The sequence below is a fragment of the Tursiops truncatus genome, chromosome 8 (genome assembly GCF_011762595.2).
Source record: "Tursiops truncatus isolate mTurTru1 chromosome 8, mTurTru1.mat.Y, whole genome shotgun sequence".
Classification (NCBI taxonomy): Eukaryota; Metazoa; Chordata; class Mammalia; order Artiodactyla; family Delphinidae; genus Tursiops; species Tursiops truncatus.
Window position 1 is genome coordinate 309,433 of NC_047041.1, and position 13,047 is coordinate 322,479.

Genomic DNA, 13,047 nt, shown 5'->3' on the forward strand with positions numbered 1-13,047 from the left:
GATTTTCCCAGACCAGGGCTCGAATCCGTGTCCCCTGCATTGGCAGGCAGATTCTTAACCACTGCACCACCAGGGAAGTCCTATGTTTTGGTTTTTAAGGAAACTCCATACTGTTCTCCACAGTGGCTGCACAAATTTGCATCCCCAACAGGGTAGGAGGGTTCCCTTTTGCCCACGCCCTATCCAGCATTTATTCTTTGTAGATTTTTGTTGGCGATGGCCATTCTGACCAGTGTGAGGTGATACCTCATTGTAGTTTTGATTTGTACTTCTTTAATAATTAGTGATGTTGGGTATCTTTCCCTGTGTTTATTTTTTTATACACTGTGTGTAAAATTTACCTCTTGCAATTGGCTTCTTGGAAGTCAGCCCTGTTTTGAATTCTTTTCCGATGATTTACCCCAGGGCATTTCTTGAGGGCAGGTGATATTTAGAGCCCTGCAGGCCTTGTGAAGATCAAGTGCCCATCAGTGCCGGTTATAAAGTTGTTGTTATGGGAAATGGCCACAAGGCGGCAGCATGTCTTCAAGCCCAACTCTGGTTACTTGGCAACCAGAGCCTGAGGGAAAGTCCTGTTCCTGGGTTGTCAGAGTGGAATGTGCCCTAAGAAACACCCAAGGCTTGTGTCTCAGGACTTCCTCCCCCTTCCCCTTTACCGCCCACCCGCCATGCCCTGACAGATCCCAACTCCTGCAACACCGCTCTGCTGAGGTGCTGTCATCCTTAGGTGGGGCGACCGTGAGGAGGGAGGCTGGAGGTGGGAACCCCACCACCAGGAGACGGAGCACCCAAGGGAATTTTCAAAGCTCTTCCAGCCCCGAGGCTCCACCATCCTTTGGGTGCACTAGGCTTATTTTCGCTGTAGGAGGGCCCAGCTGGATCTGGAGATTGTGGCTCATGCAGAGGGGAACAGGCACTCCAGGGTCTCACTGGCTGGCACATCCTCCCCAGCTCCCTCAGCCCCATGGCAGTCCAGCTTTGGGACACAAGCCTGCTAAGGCTCCAGGGATGTGACACCAGCCTAGGTCACCAAGGACTGAGGGGAATAGAGTCAGCATTTCTTTTTTTCTTTCTTTCTTGTTTTTTAATGTTCATTTTGAATTGGAGTATACAGGTAATTTACAATGTTGTGGGGTTTTTTAAGGTGTACAGTGACTTGATTCACTTATACATACATATATGTGTTCTTTTTTGGGTTCTTTTCCCATATTGCTTATTACAGAGCGTTGAGTAGGGTTCCTTGTGTTATACAGTGGACCCTCATTGATTATTTTATAAATAATAGTGTGCATATGTTAATCTCAACCTGCCAATTTCTCCCTGCCCCCCACCTTTCCCTTTTCATAACCCTAAATTTCCTACGTCTGTGAGGTTGTCTCTGTTTTGTGAAGTAGTTCATTTCTATCCATTTTTAGATTCTACCTAGAAGTGATATCATATACTTGTCTTTCCCTGTCTCACTTACTTCATTTAGTATGATCATCTCTACTTCCTTCCCTGTGGCTGGAAATGGCAGGATTTCATGCTTTTTATGGCTGAATAATATTCCATTGTGTTTATGTACCACATCTTATTTATCCATTAGGACATCCATCTGTCCTTTTTATTTATCCAGAAGGATATCCATCTGTCCTTCTACCCTTAGGTTGCTTTTGTGTCTTGGCTATTGTACCCAGTGCTGCCATGATCGTGGTGGTGCAGGTGTCTTTTAAAGTTTTGGTTTTCTCCAAATCTATGCTCAGGGGTGGTTTTGATGTGTGAGGTGGTACTTCTATGTTTAGTTTATTAAAGAACCTCCATACTGTTCTCCATATGTAGATGTACCACATATGGAGATGTATATCCATATGTGGATGTACCAATTTACATTCCCACCAACAGTACAAGAGGGTTCCCTTCTCTCCATGCTCTCTCCAGCATCTATTGTAGTTTTGATGATGGCCATTTTGACCAGAGTGAGGTAATACCTCATTGGATTTTGATTTGCCTTTCTCTAATAATTAGTGATGCTGAGCTTTTTTTTTTCATGTAGACCATCTGTATGTCTTCTTTGGAGTAATGTCCATTTAGATCTTCGGCCCATTTTTCTATTGGGTTGTTTTTTGATATTAAGTTACTTGAGCTGTTTGTATGTTTCAGACATGGAGTCCTTGTGGGTATCTTCATTTGTGAATATTTTTTCCCATTCTGAGGCTTGTCATTTTTCGTTTATGATTTCTTTTGCTGTGCAAACGTTTTCAAGGTTAATTAGGTCCCATTTGTTTACTTTTGGTTTTCTTTCATTATTCTAAAAGGTGTATCATGAAAGAACTTGCTGCGATTTATGTCAAAGCATGTTCTACCTATATTTTCCTCAAGAGTTTTTTAAATTTATTTTTTAGAAGATGTTGGGGGTAAGAGTTTATTATTAATTAATTTATTTATTTTTGCTGTGTTGGGTCTTCGTTTCCGTGCGAGGGCTTTCTCCAGTTGCGGCGAGCGGGGGCCACTCTTCATCGTGGTGCGTGGACCTCTCACTATTGTGGCCTCTCCCATTGCAGAGCACAGACTCCAGATGTGCAGGTTCAGTAGTTGTGGCTCACAGGCCTAGTTGCTCCACGGCATATGGGATCCTCCCGGACCAGGGCTCGAACCCATGTCCCCTGCATTAGCAGGCAGACTCCCAGCCACTGCACCATCAGGGATGCCCTCCTCAAGAGTTTTAAAGTATCCGTACTTACATTTAGATCTTTAATCTATTTTGGAGTTTATTTTTGTGTATGGTGTTAAGGAGTATTCTAATTTCATTCTCTTTTTAATTGTTTAAGGAACCTCCACACTGTCCGCCGCAGTGGCTTTTACCAATTCACATACATTCCCAGCATCACTGTAGGAGGGTTCCCTTTTCTCCACACCCTTTCCAGCATTTCTTGTTTGTAGGTTTTTTTGACAATGGCCATTCTGACTGGCGTGAGGTGATACCTCATTGTAGTTTTTATTTCCACTTCTCTAATATTTAGCAATGTTGAAAATTTTTCATGTGATTTTTTTTTAAACAGTGTGAGTAAAATTTACCTCTTGCAATTGGCTTCTTGAACATCTGCCCTGTTTTGAACTCTTTTTCAATGACCTATCCCAGGACATTTCTTGAAGGCAGGTGCTTTTTACTTACAGCCCCACAGGCCTTGTGAATATTAAGTGCCCATCAGCACAGGTTTTAAAGTTGGTGTTATGGGATAATGGCCACAAGTGGAAGCATTTCTTCAGGCCCCACATTTCTTTTTTTTTTGGTAATTTAATTTTTATTTTATATTGGAGTAGAGTTGATTTCCAATGTTGTGTTTGTCTTAGATGTACATAACCTTGATTCAGTTATACACAGATGTATATCTATTCTTTTTCAGGTTCTTTTCCCAAATAAGTTATTACAGTGTTTTCAGTAGAGTTCCTTGAGCTATTCGGTAGGTCTTTTTGATTATCTCTTTGATATATATTAGTGTGTGTCTGTTACTCCCAACCTCCTAATTTATCCCTTTCCCTATCTTTCCTTTTTGATAATTAGAAGTTGGTTTTCTAAGTCTGTGAGTCTGTATCTGTTTTGTAAATTAGTTCATTTGTAGGAATGTATAGATTCCACCTGTAAGTGACATCTTAGGATATTTTTCTTTCTCTTTCTGACTTAACTTACTATGATCATGTCTAGGTCCACAGATGACTGCAAATGGCCTTATTTTATTTTTTTTAATGGCTGAGTCATATTCCATGTGTACATGTGTCACTTCTTTATCCATTCATCTGTCAATGAACATGTTGTTTGCTTCCATGTCTTGAATATTGTAAATAGTGCTGCAGTGCACACTTGGGTGCACGTGTCTTTTTGAATTCTGGTTCTCTCCACATATACTTTTAGGGGGTAGCACTGCCGGATCATATGGTAGATCCAATTTTACCTTTTAAAGCCACTTCCATAATGTTCCCTACAGTGTCTGTTACCCTTGACATCCCACCAACACCACAAAATGATTTCCTTTCCTCCATGCCCTCTCCACCATTTATTCATTGTCGATATTTGATGATGGCCTTTCAGACTGGTTCAAGGTAATCCCTTGTTGTAGTTTTGATTTGCATGTCTCTGTAAATTGTTACGTTGAGCATGTTTTTATGGGCTGTTTTTCTTCATAAACAGTGTGAGTAGAATTTACCTGATGAAATCACCTTCTTGAAAGTCTGCCCTATTTTCAATAACTTTTGAACACTTACCCTGGGACATTTTTTGAGGGCAGGGGTCATTTAGAGTGAAGCAGTCCTTGTGAATATTAAGTGCCCACAAGCAATCGTTTTGAGGTTGCGTTTGTGGGAAAAGGCCACAAGGCAACAGCATTTCCTTGGGCCCAACTCAAGTTCCCTGGGCAACCAGAGCCTTAGGGGAAATCCTGTTTGGGGCGTGTAAATTAGAGAGGAATGTGCCAGAACAAACACTCAAGTCTTGTGTCTCATTACGGCTTTTTAAATTAGATTCATTTTTATTTTTTATTATTATTTTTTTTGCGGTACATGGGCCTGTCACTGTTGTGGCCTCTCCTGTTGTGGAGCACAGGCTCCGGACGCACAGGCTCAGCGGCCATGGCTCACGGGTCCAGTCGCTCCGCGGCATGTGGGATCCTCCCAGACCGGGACACGAACCCACGTCCCCTGCATCGGCAGGCGGACTCTCAACCACTGAGCCACCAAGGAAGCCCCATTTTTATTTTTTATTGGCATAACATTGATAGACAATGTTGTGTATGTTGTCGGGATACAGATTCATTTTCAGTTACATGGATAAATATATCTACGCATGTTCGGCTTCTTTTCCCGTATAGGTTAGTAGAGAGTGTTGATAGCCCTTCCTTGGTATACATAGCTGGCTTTTGCTAGCTTCTGACACATTCCACACTAATTCACAATCAGGGGACAAAATTCACCTAAGGCTCTGGTTACCGTAGTAACAAGAGTAGGACAGGAAGAAATGCTGCCACCTTGTGGCCGGTTCACAAAACATCAACCTGAAAACAATTGCTTAGGGGTACTTAATACTCACAAGGACTGTTGGAATGCAAATGATACCTGGTCTCAAAAAATTTCCAGGGGTAAGTAATCGAAAATAAAGAAAAACAGGGCAGACTTCCAAGAAGACAATTTCAACACGCAAGTTCTACTCACACTGTTGGGGAAAAAAAAGGCACACAAAAAGATGCTCATTATGGCAAAGTATTGGAGAAAGGCAAATGTAAACTATGAAGAAATACGATGACCCACCAGTCAAAATGGCCATAAGCAAAAAGTCTACAGAAAATAAATGCTAGAGTGGGGCTTAGGAAAAGGGGACCCTCCTTTGGTGCTGGTGGGATGGAAATGGTAATAGCCACTATGGAGAAGATATGGAAGTGCCTTTAAGGTAACAACTGAGGTACCATATTATCTGACAGTCCCACACCTAAGCGTATATGTGTTGAAAATGAGAATTCAAACACACACAGACACCCAAGTGTGCACTGCAGCACTATTTACAATAGCCGACACATGGAAGCAAACATGTACACATTGAAATAGGACTCAGCCAGAAATAAGAATGAAATAATGCCATTTGCATTAACCTATGGCCCCAGAGATAATCATAGTAAGTGAAGTAAGTCATAAAGAGACAAATATTATATGATATCACTTATAGGTCGAATGGAGAAATTGATATAAATTAACAAGTTAAGAAAAGTGAAACAGACACACAGACTTAGAAAACAAATTATGGTTACCAAAAAGGAAAGGTGTGAAAGAGATAAATTAGGAGGTTTGATTAATTTATATACAGGAATACATATAAAATAGTTCATCAACAACAACTTACTCTACAGCAAGGGAGGTGTACTCTATAATAACCTATATGTGAAAAGAGACCAAGCATGAATATACATATGTATGTGTATAAGTGAACAAGATTCTGTACACCTACCAAAAACACCACATTTTAAGTCAACTTACTCCAATAAAAAATAAATATTAAATTAAAAAAAAACTACAAGAAATTATGAGACACAGGAACTTCCCAGGGGGTGCAATGGTTAAGAATCCTCCTGCCATTGCAGGGGACACAGGTTTGAGCCCTGGTCCGGGAAGATCCCACATGCCATGGAGCAACAAAGCCCATGTGCCACAACTACTGAGCTTTCATGCCACAACTACTGAAGCCTGTGCACCTAGAGCCTGTGCTCTGCAACAAGAGAAGTCACTGCAATGAGAAGCCCATGCACCGCAATGAAGAGTAGCCCCCACTCGCCGCAACTAGATAAAGCCCGCGCACAGCAACGAAGACCCAATGCAGCCAAATAAATTTATTTAAAAAAGAGAGAGAAACTGGTTATAGAATGAACAAACAAGTCAAATTAAGTCTCATCACACACTTCTTAGGATGGCCAGTAAACAAACCAAAACAAAAGGTAACAGCAGAAAATAACCAGTGAGGCAAGGACGTGGCTAAATGGGAATGCTTGTGCACTCTTGGTCAGAGGTGATATGGTGTGGCTGTTATAAACACTATGATGGGGATTAAGCTGGCAAAGAGAAAGCTAAGAGAAAGTAAGGAAACAATACCATTTACCATCACATCAAAAAGAATAAAATACCTAGGAATGAGCCTATATAAGGAGGCAAAAGACCTGTACTCTGAAAACTATAAGATTTATGAAAGAAATCGAAGATGAGAGAAACAAATGGAAAGATATACCATGTTCTTGGAAAAATCAATACTGTCAAAATGACTATACTACCCAAGGCAATCTACAGATTCAATGCAATCCCTATCAAATTGCCAATGGCATTTTTCACAGAAGTAAAACAAAAAATTATAAAATTTATATGGAAACACAAAAGACCCTGAAAAGCCAAAGCAACACCAAGAAAGAAAAATGGCGCTGGAGGAATCAGGCTCCCTGACTTCAGACTATACTACAAAGCTACAGTAATCAAAATAGTATAGGGCTTCCCTGGTGGCAGAGTGTTTGAGAGTCTGTCTGACGATGCAGGGGACACGGGTTCGTGCCCCGGTCTGGGAAGATCCCACATGCCGTGGAGCGACTGGGCCCGTGAGCCATGGCCACTGAGCCTGCATGCCTGGAGCCTGTGCTCCGCAACGGGAGAGGCCACAACAGTGAGAGGCCCGTGTACCGCAAAAAAAAATAAATAAATAAAATAAAAGTATGGTATTGGCACAAAAACAGAAATATAGATCAACGGTACAGGATAGAAAGCCCAGAAATAAACCCATGCACATATGGTCAATTAAACTACAACAAAGGAGGCAAGAATATACAATGGACAAAAGACAGTCTCCTCAATAAGTGGTGCTGGGAAAACTGGATAGCTATGTGTAAAAGAATGAACACTCTACCACCACACATAAAAATAAACTCAAAATGGATCAAACACCTAAATTTAAGGTTGGACACTATAAACTCTTAGAGGAAATCATAGGCAGAACACTCTTTGACATAAATCATAGCAATGTTTTTTTGGATCCATATCCTAGAGTAATGAAATGAAAACAAAAATAAACAAATGGGACCTAATTAAACTTAAAACCTTCTGCACAGCAAAGAAAACCATAAATAAGACAAAAAGACAACCCACAGAATGGAAGAAAATATTTACAAATGAAGTGACTGACAAGGGATTAATCTGCAAAATATAAAAACAGTGCATGCAGCTCTATGTCAAAGAAAAAAAACAAAAACAAACCCAATCAAAAAATGGGCAGAAGATCTAAATAGACATTTCTCCAAAGAAGACATACATCTGGCCAAAAAGCACATGAAAAGATGCCTCAACATCAGTAATTGCAAGAGAAATGCAAATCAAAAGCACAATGAGGTATCATCTCACACCAATCAGAATGTCCATCTTCAAAAAGTCTACAAACATGGGCTTCCCTGGTGGCGCAGTGGTTGAGAGTCCGCCTGCCGATGCAGGGGACGCGGGTTCGTGCCCCGGTCCGGGAGGATCCCGCGTGCCGCGGAGCGGCTGGGCCCGTGGGCCATGGCCGCTGAGCCTGCGTGTCCGGAGCCTGTGCTCCGCAACGGGAGAGGCCGCAGCAGTGAGAGGCCCGCGTACAGCTAAAAAAAAAAAATAATAATAAGTCTACAAACAATAAATGCTGAAGAGGGTGTGGAGAAAAGGGAACCCTCTTGCACTGTTGGTGGGAATGTAAATTGGTACAACCACAATGGAGAACAGTATGGAGGTTCCTTAAAAAAACAAAAATAAAACTACCACATGATCCAGCAATCCCACTCCTGGGCATATATCCTAAGAAAAACATAATCCAAAAAGATACATACACCCCAATGTTCACTGAAGAACTATTTACAATAGCTGAGACATGGAAGAAACATAAATATCCATTGACAGAGAAATGGATAAAGAAGATGTGGTATGTATATACAGTGGAATATTACTCAGCTAGAAAAAGGAATGAAATAATGCCATTTGAAACAACATGGGTGGACCTAGAGTTTATCATACTAAGTGAAGTAAGTCAGACAGAGAAAGACAAATATCATGTGATATCACTTATATGTGGACTCTAATTTTAAAATGATACAAATGAACTTATTTACAAAACAGAAACAGACTTACAGATGTAGAAGACAAACTTATGGTTACCAAAGGGGAAACGTGGGAGTGGGGAGAGGGATAATTCAGCAGTTTGGTAGTAACATACACACACTACTGTTTATAAAGTATATAACAAACAAGGACCTATTGTATAGCACAGGGAACTCTACTCAATATTCTGTGATAATGTATATAAAAAAAGAATCTAAAAAAGAATGAATATATGTGTATGTATAATTGAATCACTTTTCTGTATACCTGAAACTAACACAACATTGTAAATCAACTGTATTTCAATAAAATTTTTTAAAAAATAATGGGGTGAAATGAGAATCAACTGAGGAATTAGGCAAAAACAGAAATACAGGGAAAGACAGAGAAAGTCACATGATGGAGAGACATGCATGTTCTCCAAATTGTACACAAAAATATGCAACGCTTAAAAACATCTTTGTTGTAGACAAAGAGAGGGTTAAAAAAAAGTTTACTTGGAGGGAGAACCAGTAAGAGATCATTTTCCAAAATCTGGCTAAAAATTGCCATAACTTTATAGATACGGATGAGAGGATGAATAAAGTGATGACCAAGGCCAAGCACAGCCCCGTTCTCTGATCCCATGAAACGGCTGAAGGATACTGTGAAACTTCTTGCTGTTTACTAATACCAAGTGCATTTTCTACTTTTTCTATTCTATCCCAGCCCTCTTGTGGTGAAATGACAACACTGCAACCAACTGCATTCCACTTAAGGCAACCAACTTTTCCTTCTCAAATTAGTAATAAAGAAAGCACGTAACCCTGCTTTTTGCTAAGCTTCGTTGTAAGTGCTTTACATATATTAATTTATTTAAGGTAGGAACTATTATCCCCAACTTGTAGGTACTCTAACTTGCTTATGGTCACACAGCAGTTAAGTGGCTCTGAGGATTTTAAAAGGGGTCTTATTTAAACCATTTTGGGTTGCATTAGGTAAACAGTAGCACTTTAAATAAGCATCTGTTAGAGATTTAATTAATAAATTAAATGGTTTAATAAATCAACCCATTCCCTATTTTGCAGCATGAACTATTTGCTCTGCAGCCATCAAAAATTCGTCTTTCATGTGACTGGGAAAATGTTATACTTTTTTGGTGTAGAGATTAATTTAAAACCTTCTTTATTTTTAGGATTTAAATAGTTACCAAAAAGTCCCCTCACTTATAAGCTATACAGAGAAAAGCAGGACCTCCTCTCTTCCTCTCCTTCTTTCTCTCTCTCTGACACAAACACAAACACACACACACACACACACACACACACAGGCACACACTCTCAGAACTGAGTATTGTCTGAGACAGTGAGGTTTATTTTTATTGTTTTCAAGTTTACTATTTGTTTATAAATTTTTCCAGTGCTCACTTCTAACCCTAAATCCATTCCAATATTAATAAGAAAAAGTCCACCCATAGTATTATTCACTCTAGTGGGAATGTAAAATCTCTGACTTTCAGCCCATTAAGTTAAATAGGCTCCCAGGACAGGCAGGTTCTCCAGCCAACGAGTTCAGCTGTGGACATGTGAAGCCATGCGTGTCATAGTTAGGCTTAGGTAAGAGACCGAGGGTGTGCACAGGCATCACTGGGAACGGGAGATGAATCCCCGACAGGATCTGTGCTGCCAGGTGGAAACCTACACGCACACATGAGCCAGGCTGGGACCCTCTGGGATGGCAAGGTGGTGTGTGGGCAGGGCCCCTGCCAGGCATCCTCAGTGTCTGGGGGTAAGACACAGATGGCCCGGCAGGAGAATGATGGAAAGCTGGGAGCGGGGCCTCTTGACAACTGTGCAGGGACACAGGGCAGGGGTACTTCCGAAGTAGGTTTTGTTTCATGGAGCAGGGGATCCCATATAACTTATAGGAAGATATTTCCAAGGATGGCAGTCTCTAAAAGATCATCAAAATACCAGGAATGGAAGGGTCACGTACTTTCCAGAGTTCTTAGCACAAGCATGGTTTCAAGGCTGTAACAGGAGGAATGAAAGCACTGCAGCAGCAGCTCCGGGGAGGGAGGCCCGTCACCCCTCTCCTCATCCAGAGGCTCCTGTCTCTCCCCTCCAACCCATGCCGGAGGCCTCAGACTGGGGACACTCAGCTGCAGACATGGCAGGGGAGTGGAGCAGAGCGCTGGCCGGCCTGTGTGAGAGGGAGATGCGGGTCCCAGCCAGCGCTCAGCGGTATTTGGTACCGCATCTGCCGGTCCTGAGCCGGGAGCTGATCCACAGGGCGAGGCAGAGTCAGCAGGCGAGGTTGTGCCTCCCCAGCTGGCAGCCATGTGTTTCTAAACTGATCGGGGAAGCTGTCTCCGAGTAGAACTGGGAGGCCAGCTGCCTCACTCCCCACAGCCCAGTGGCTTTTGTCCTCCACCCCCTCCTGCCAGGAAAGGGCCTGAAGTTTATATGACCACTCACCAGACTGTCTGCATTTTAATCCTTCTCCCCAGTGCAGAATCGACGGCTTTGTTATGATGCTGGGCATCAGTGTGCTCCACGGGGGCAGAGCAGGCTCCACACACCCGTGGCCACCACCACGAACACCGGCGACACCTGATGAGAAATAAGTGTGGTCCTCCACCTGGGGCCCAAAGAATTCAAGAAGAACCTGCTGGGCTTCCCTGGTGGCACAGTGGTTGAGAGTCTGCCTGCCGATGCAGGGGACACGGGTTCGTGCCCCGGTCCGGGAAGACCCCACGTGCCGCGGAGCGGCTGTGCCCGTGAGCCATGGCCGCTGAGCCTGCGCGTCTGGAGCCTGTGCTCCGCAACGGGAGAGGCCACAGCAGTGAGAGGCCCGTGTACCGCAAAAAAAAAAAAAAAAAAAAAAAAGAACCTGCCAAACCAATCATACAGAGAGCAAGAAGTGTGTTTTCTTACCCTAGTGAGCAGCAGAGGATAAAGGAATGATGGGAAAGGAGGAAAAGTAACATTGAAACAGGCAGGAAGGGAATATGAATTTATGAACCGAATAATAATATTTCTGCTCTATGTATTCTGGAAAGTTATATGTTCCTACCATATAAAGGAATTGGGTGGTTTTCTTTTCAGCAAAAAAACTCCATCAAATCAATAATACCTGATAAGTGTGTCATATAAAAATACGGTCCCAGCGTCTGTAAAGGGTTCTCTTCCTCGTTTCAATCAGTGGCATCACCATCACCATCGCAGTCAGGGTCGTCCCTTCCTCTCAGCCCTCCCACACCCCATCAACACCAGTTCCACCCATTTCCCCTCCGCCTCAGGGGCACCGCACCTCAGTGTCCCTCCCTTACCCCCACCTCTCTGCCCCACCCTCTGGCCCAGACGCCCTCGGAGGGGATGGGACACACTCAGCTCCCCGGGCGCCCCCAGGGCTGGCAAGGGGTGCAGGAGTCCCAGGCCACGGCGGTCCAGTGGGCGGGAGTTCCCCAACAGCCCACCTCTAGGGGCACACACCTACCGGGGGGCGGGGGGAGACGTGGAGTCTGAGCCGGCGTCAGATCCTGCCCCCCACCCGCATGTCCCCTATGCGGCTCAGCACTCCCTTGCCCCCCCCACCCCGCTCACATCCTCTGGACGCCAGCTGTGCAACCACAGTGGTCCAGACCTCAAGGCCCAGCGTCACAAAGGGTTGGCTCTGACACCCAGTGAGCACGTGACCTGGGGCACGTTCCTGAGCATCTAAGCTGTGAAATGAGACTAACGACAGCACTGAATGGGGGGGGCGGCAGTGTGAGTAGCCAGCACAACAAGCTTTGTAAACAGAGGGCCCGCAGCAGTCAGTGCCAGCAAGAGGCTTCTCCTCACCTTTTCCTCCCCGCGTCACCTGCATCGTCAGGAAACCCAGCTCCCGTCAGCGTGGACACGGCCCCGTGTTGTCCTGAAGCCAAAACCCCAGCAAGTCCTAAGGAGACCCAGCACCTGTCGGCAGAGACGCTCACCCCGGGCGTGCCAGCCGCGGCCCTGACGGTGCCTGAGACACAAGGCCTCTCAGCTGCGCTCATAGCCGAGTCCGCGGGGAATGCGCACGCGCCGTGGGTCAGAGACGGCTCAGCGCCACCCTGTGGTCAGCGCGGGAAGTGCAGGCCACGCCTTCCTCACGGGTCACCGGCGACAGCTACCCCTGCTGGCGGAACTGCTGAACCCATTAACCTGTGGAAATTCAGACTGAAATGGAGACAGTATCCCATAAGTTCTCCAGAAAGAGTTAATGAACAATTAACCATTTGGTGTGACATGCATGAAGATGCAAAGTTTACAACTTACACCAAATTCACCAAAAAATTACTCATAGGGACTTCCCTGGTGGCTCAGTGGTTAAGAATCCGCCTGCAGGGAACACGAGTTCAAGCCCTGGTCTGGGAAGATCCTACATGCCGTAGAGCAACTAAGCCCATGCACCACAACTACTGAG

General features: G+C 44.0%; 1 long non-coding RNA gene across 1 annotated transcript; it reads right to left on the minus strand.

The window, feature by feature from the left end:
• Positions 1 to 9,486: 9,486 nt before the first annotated feature.
• On the minus strand, positions 9,487 to 12,375 carry LOC141279235 (uncharacterized). The gene is made up of 3 exons (XR_012333206.1): positions 11,731 to 12,375; positions 11,073 to 11,207; positions 9,487 to 10,625 (listed from the first exon to the last, which is right to left on the minus strand). It is a non-coding gene; the product is annotated as an uncharacterized lncRNA (long non-coding RNA).
• Between the last annotated feature and the right edge of the window lie 672 nt (positions 12,376 to 13,047).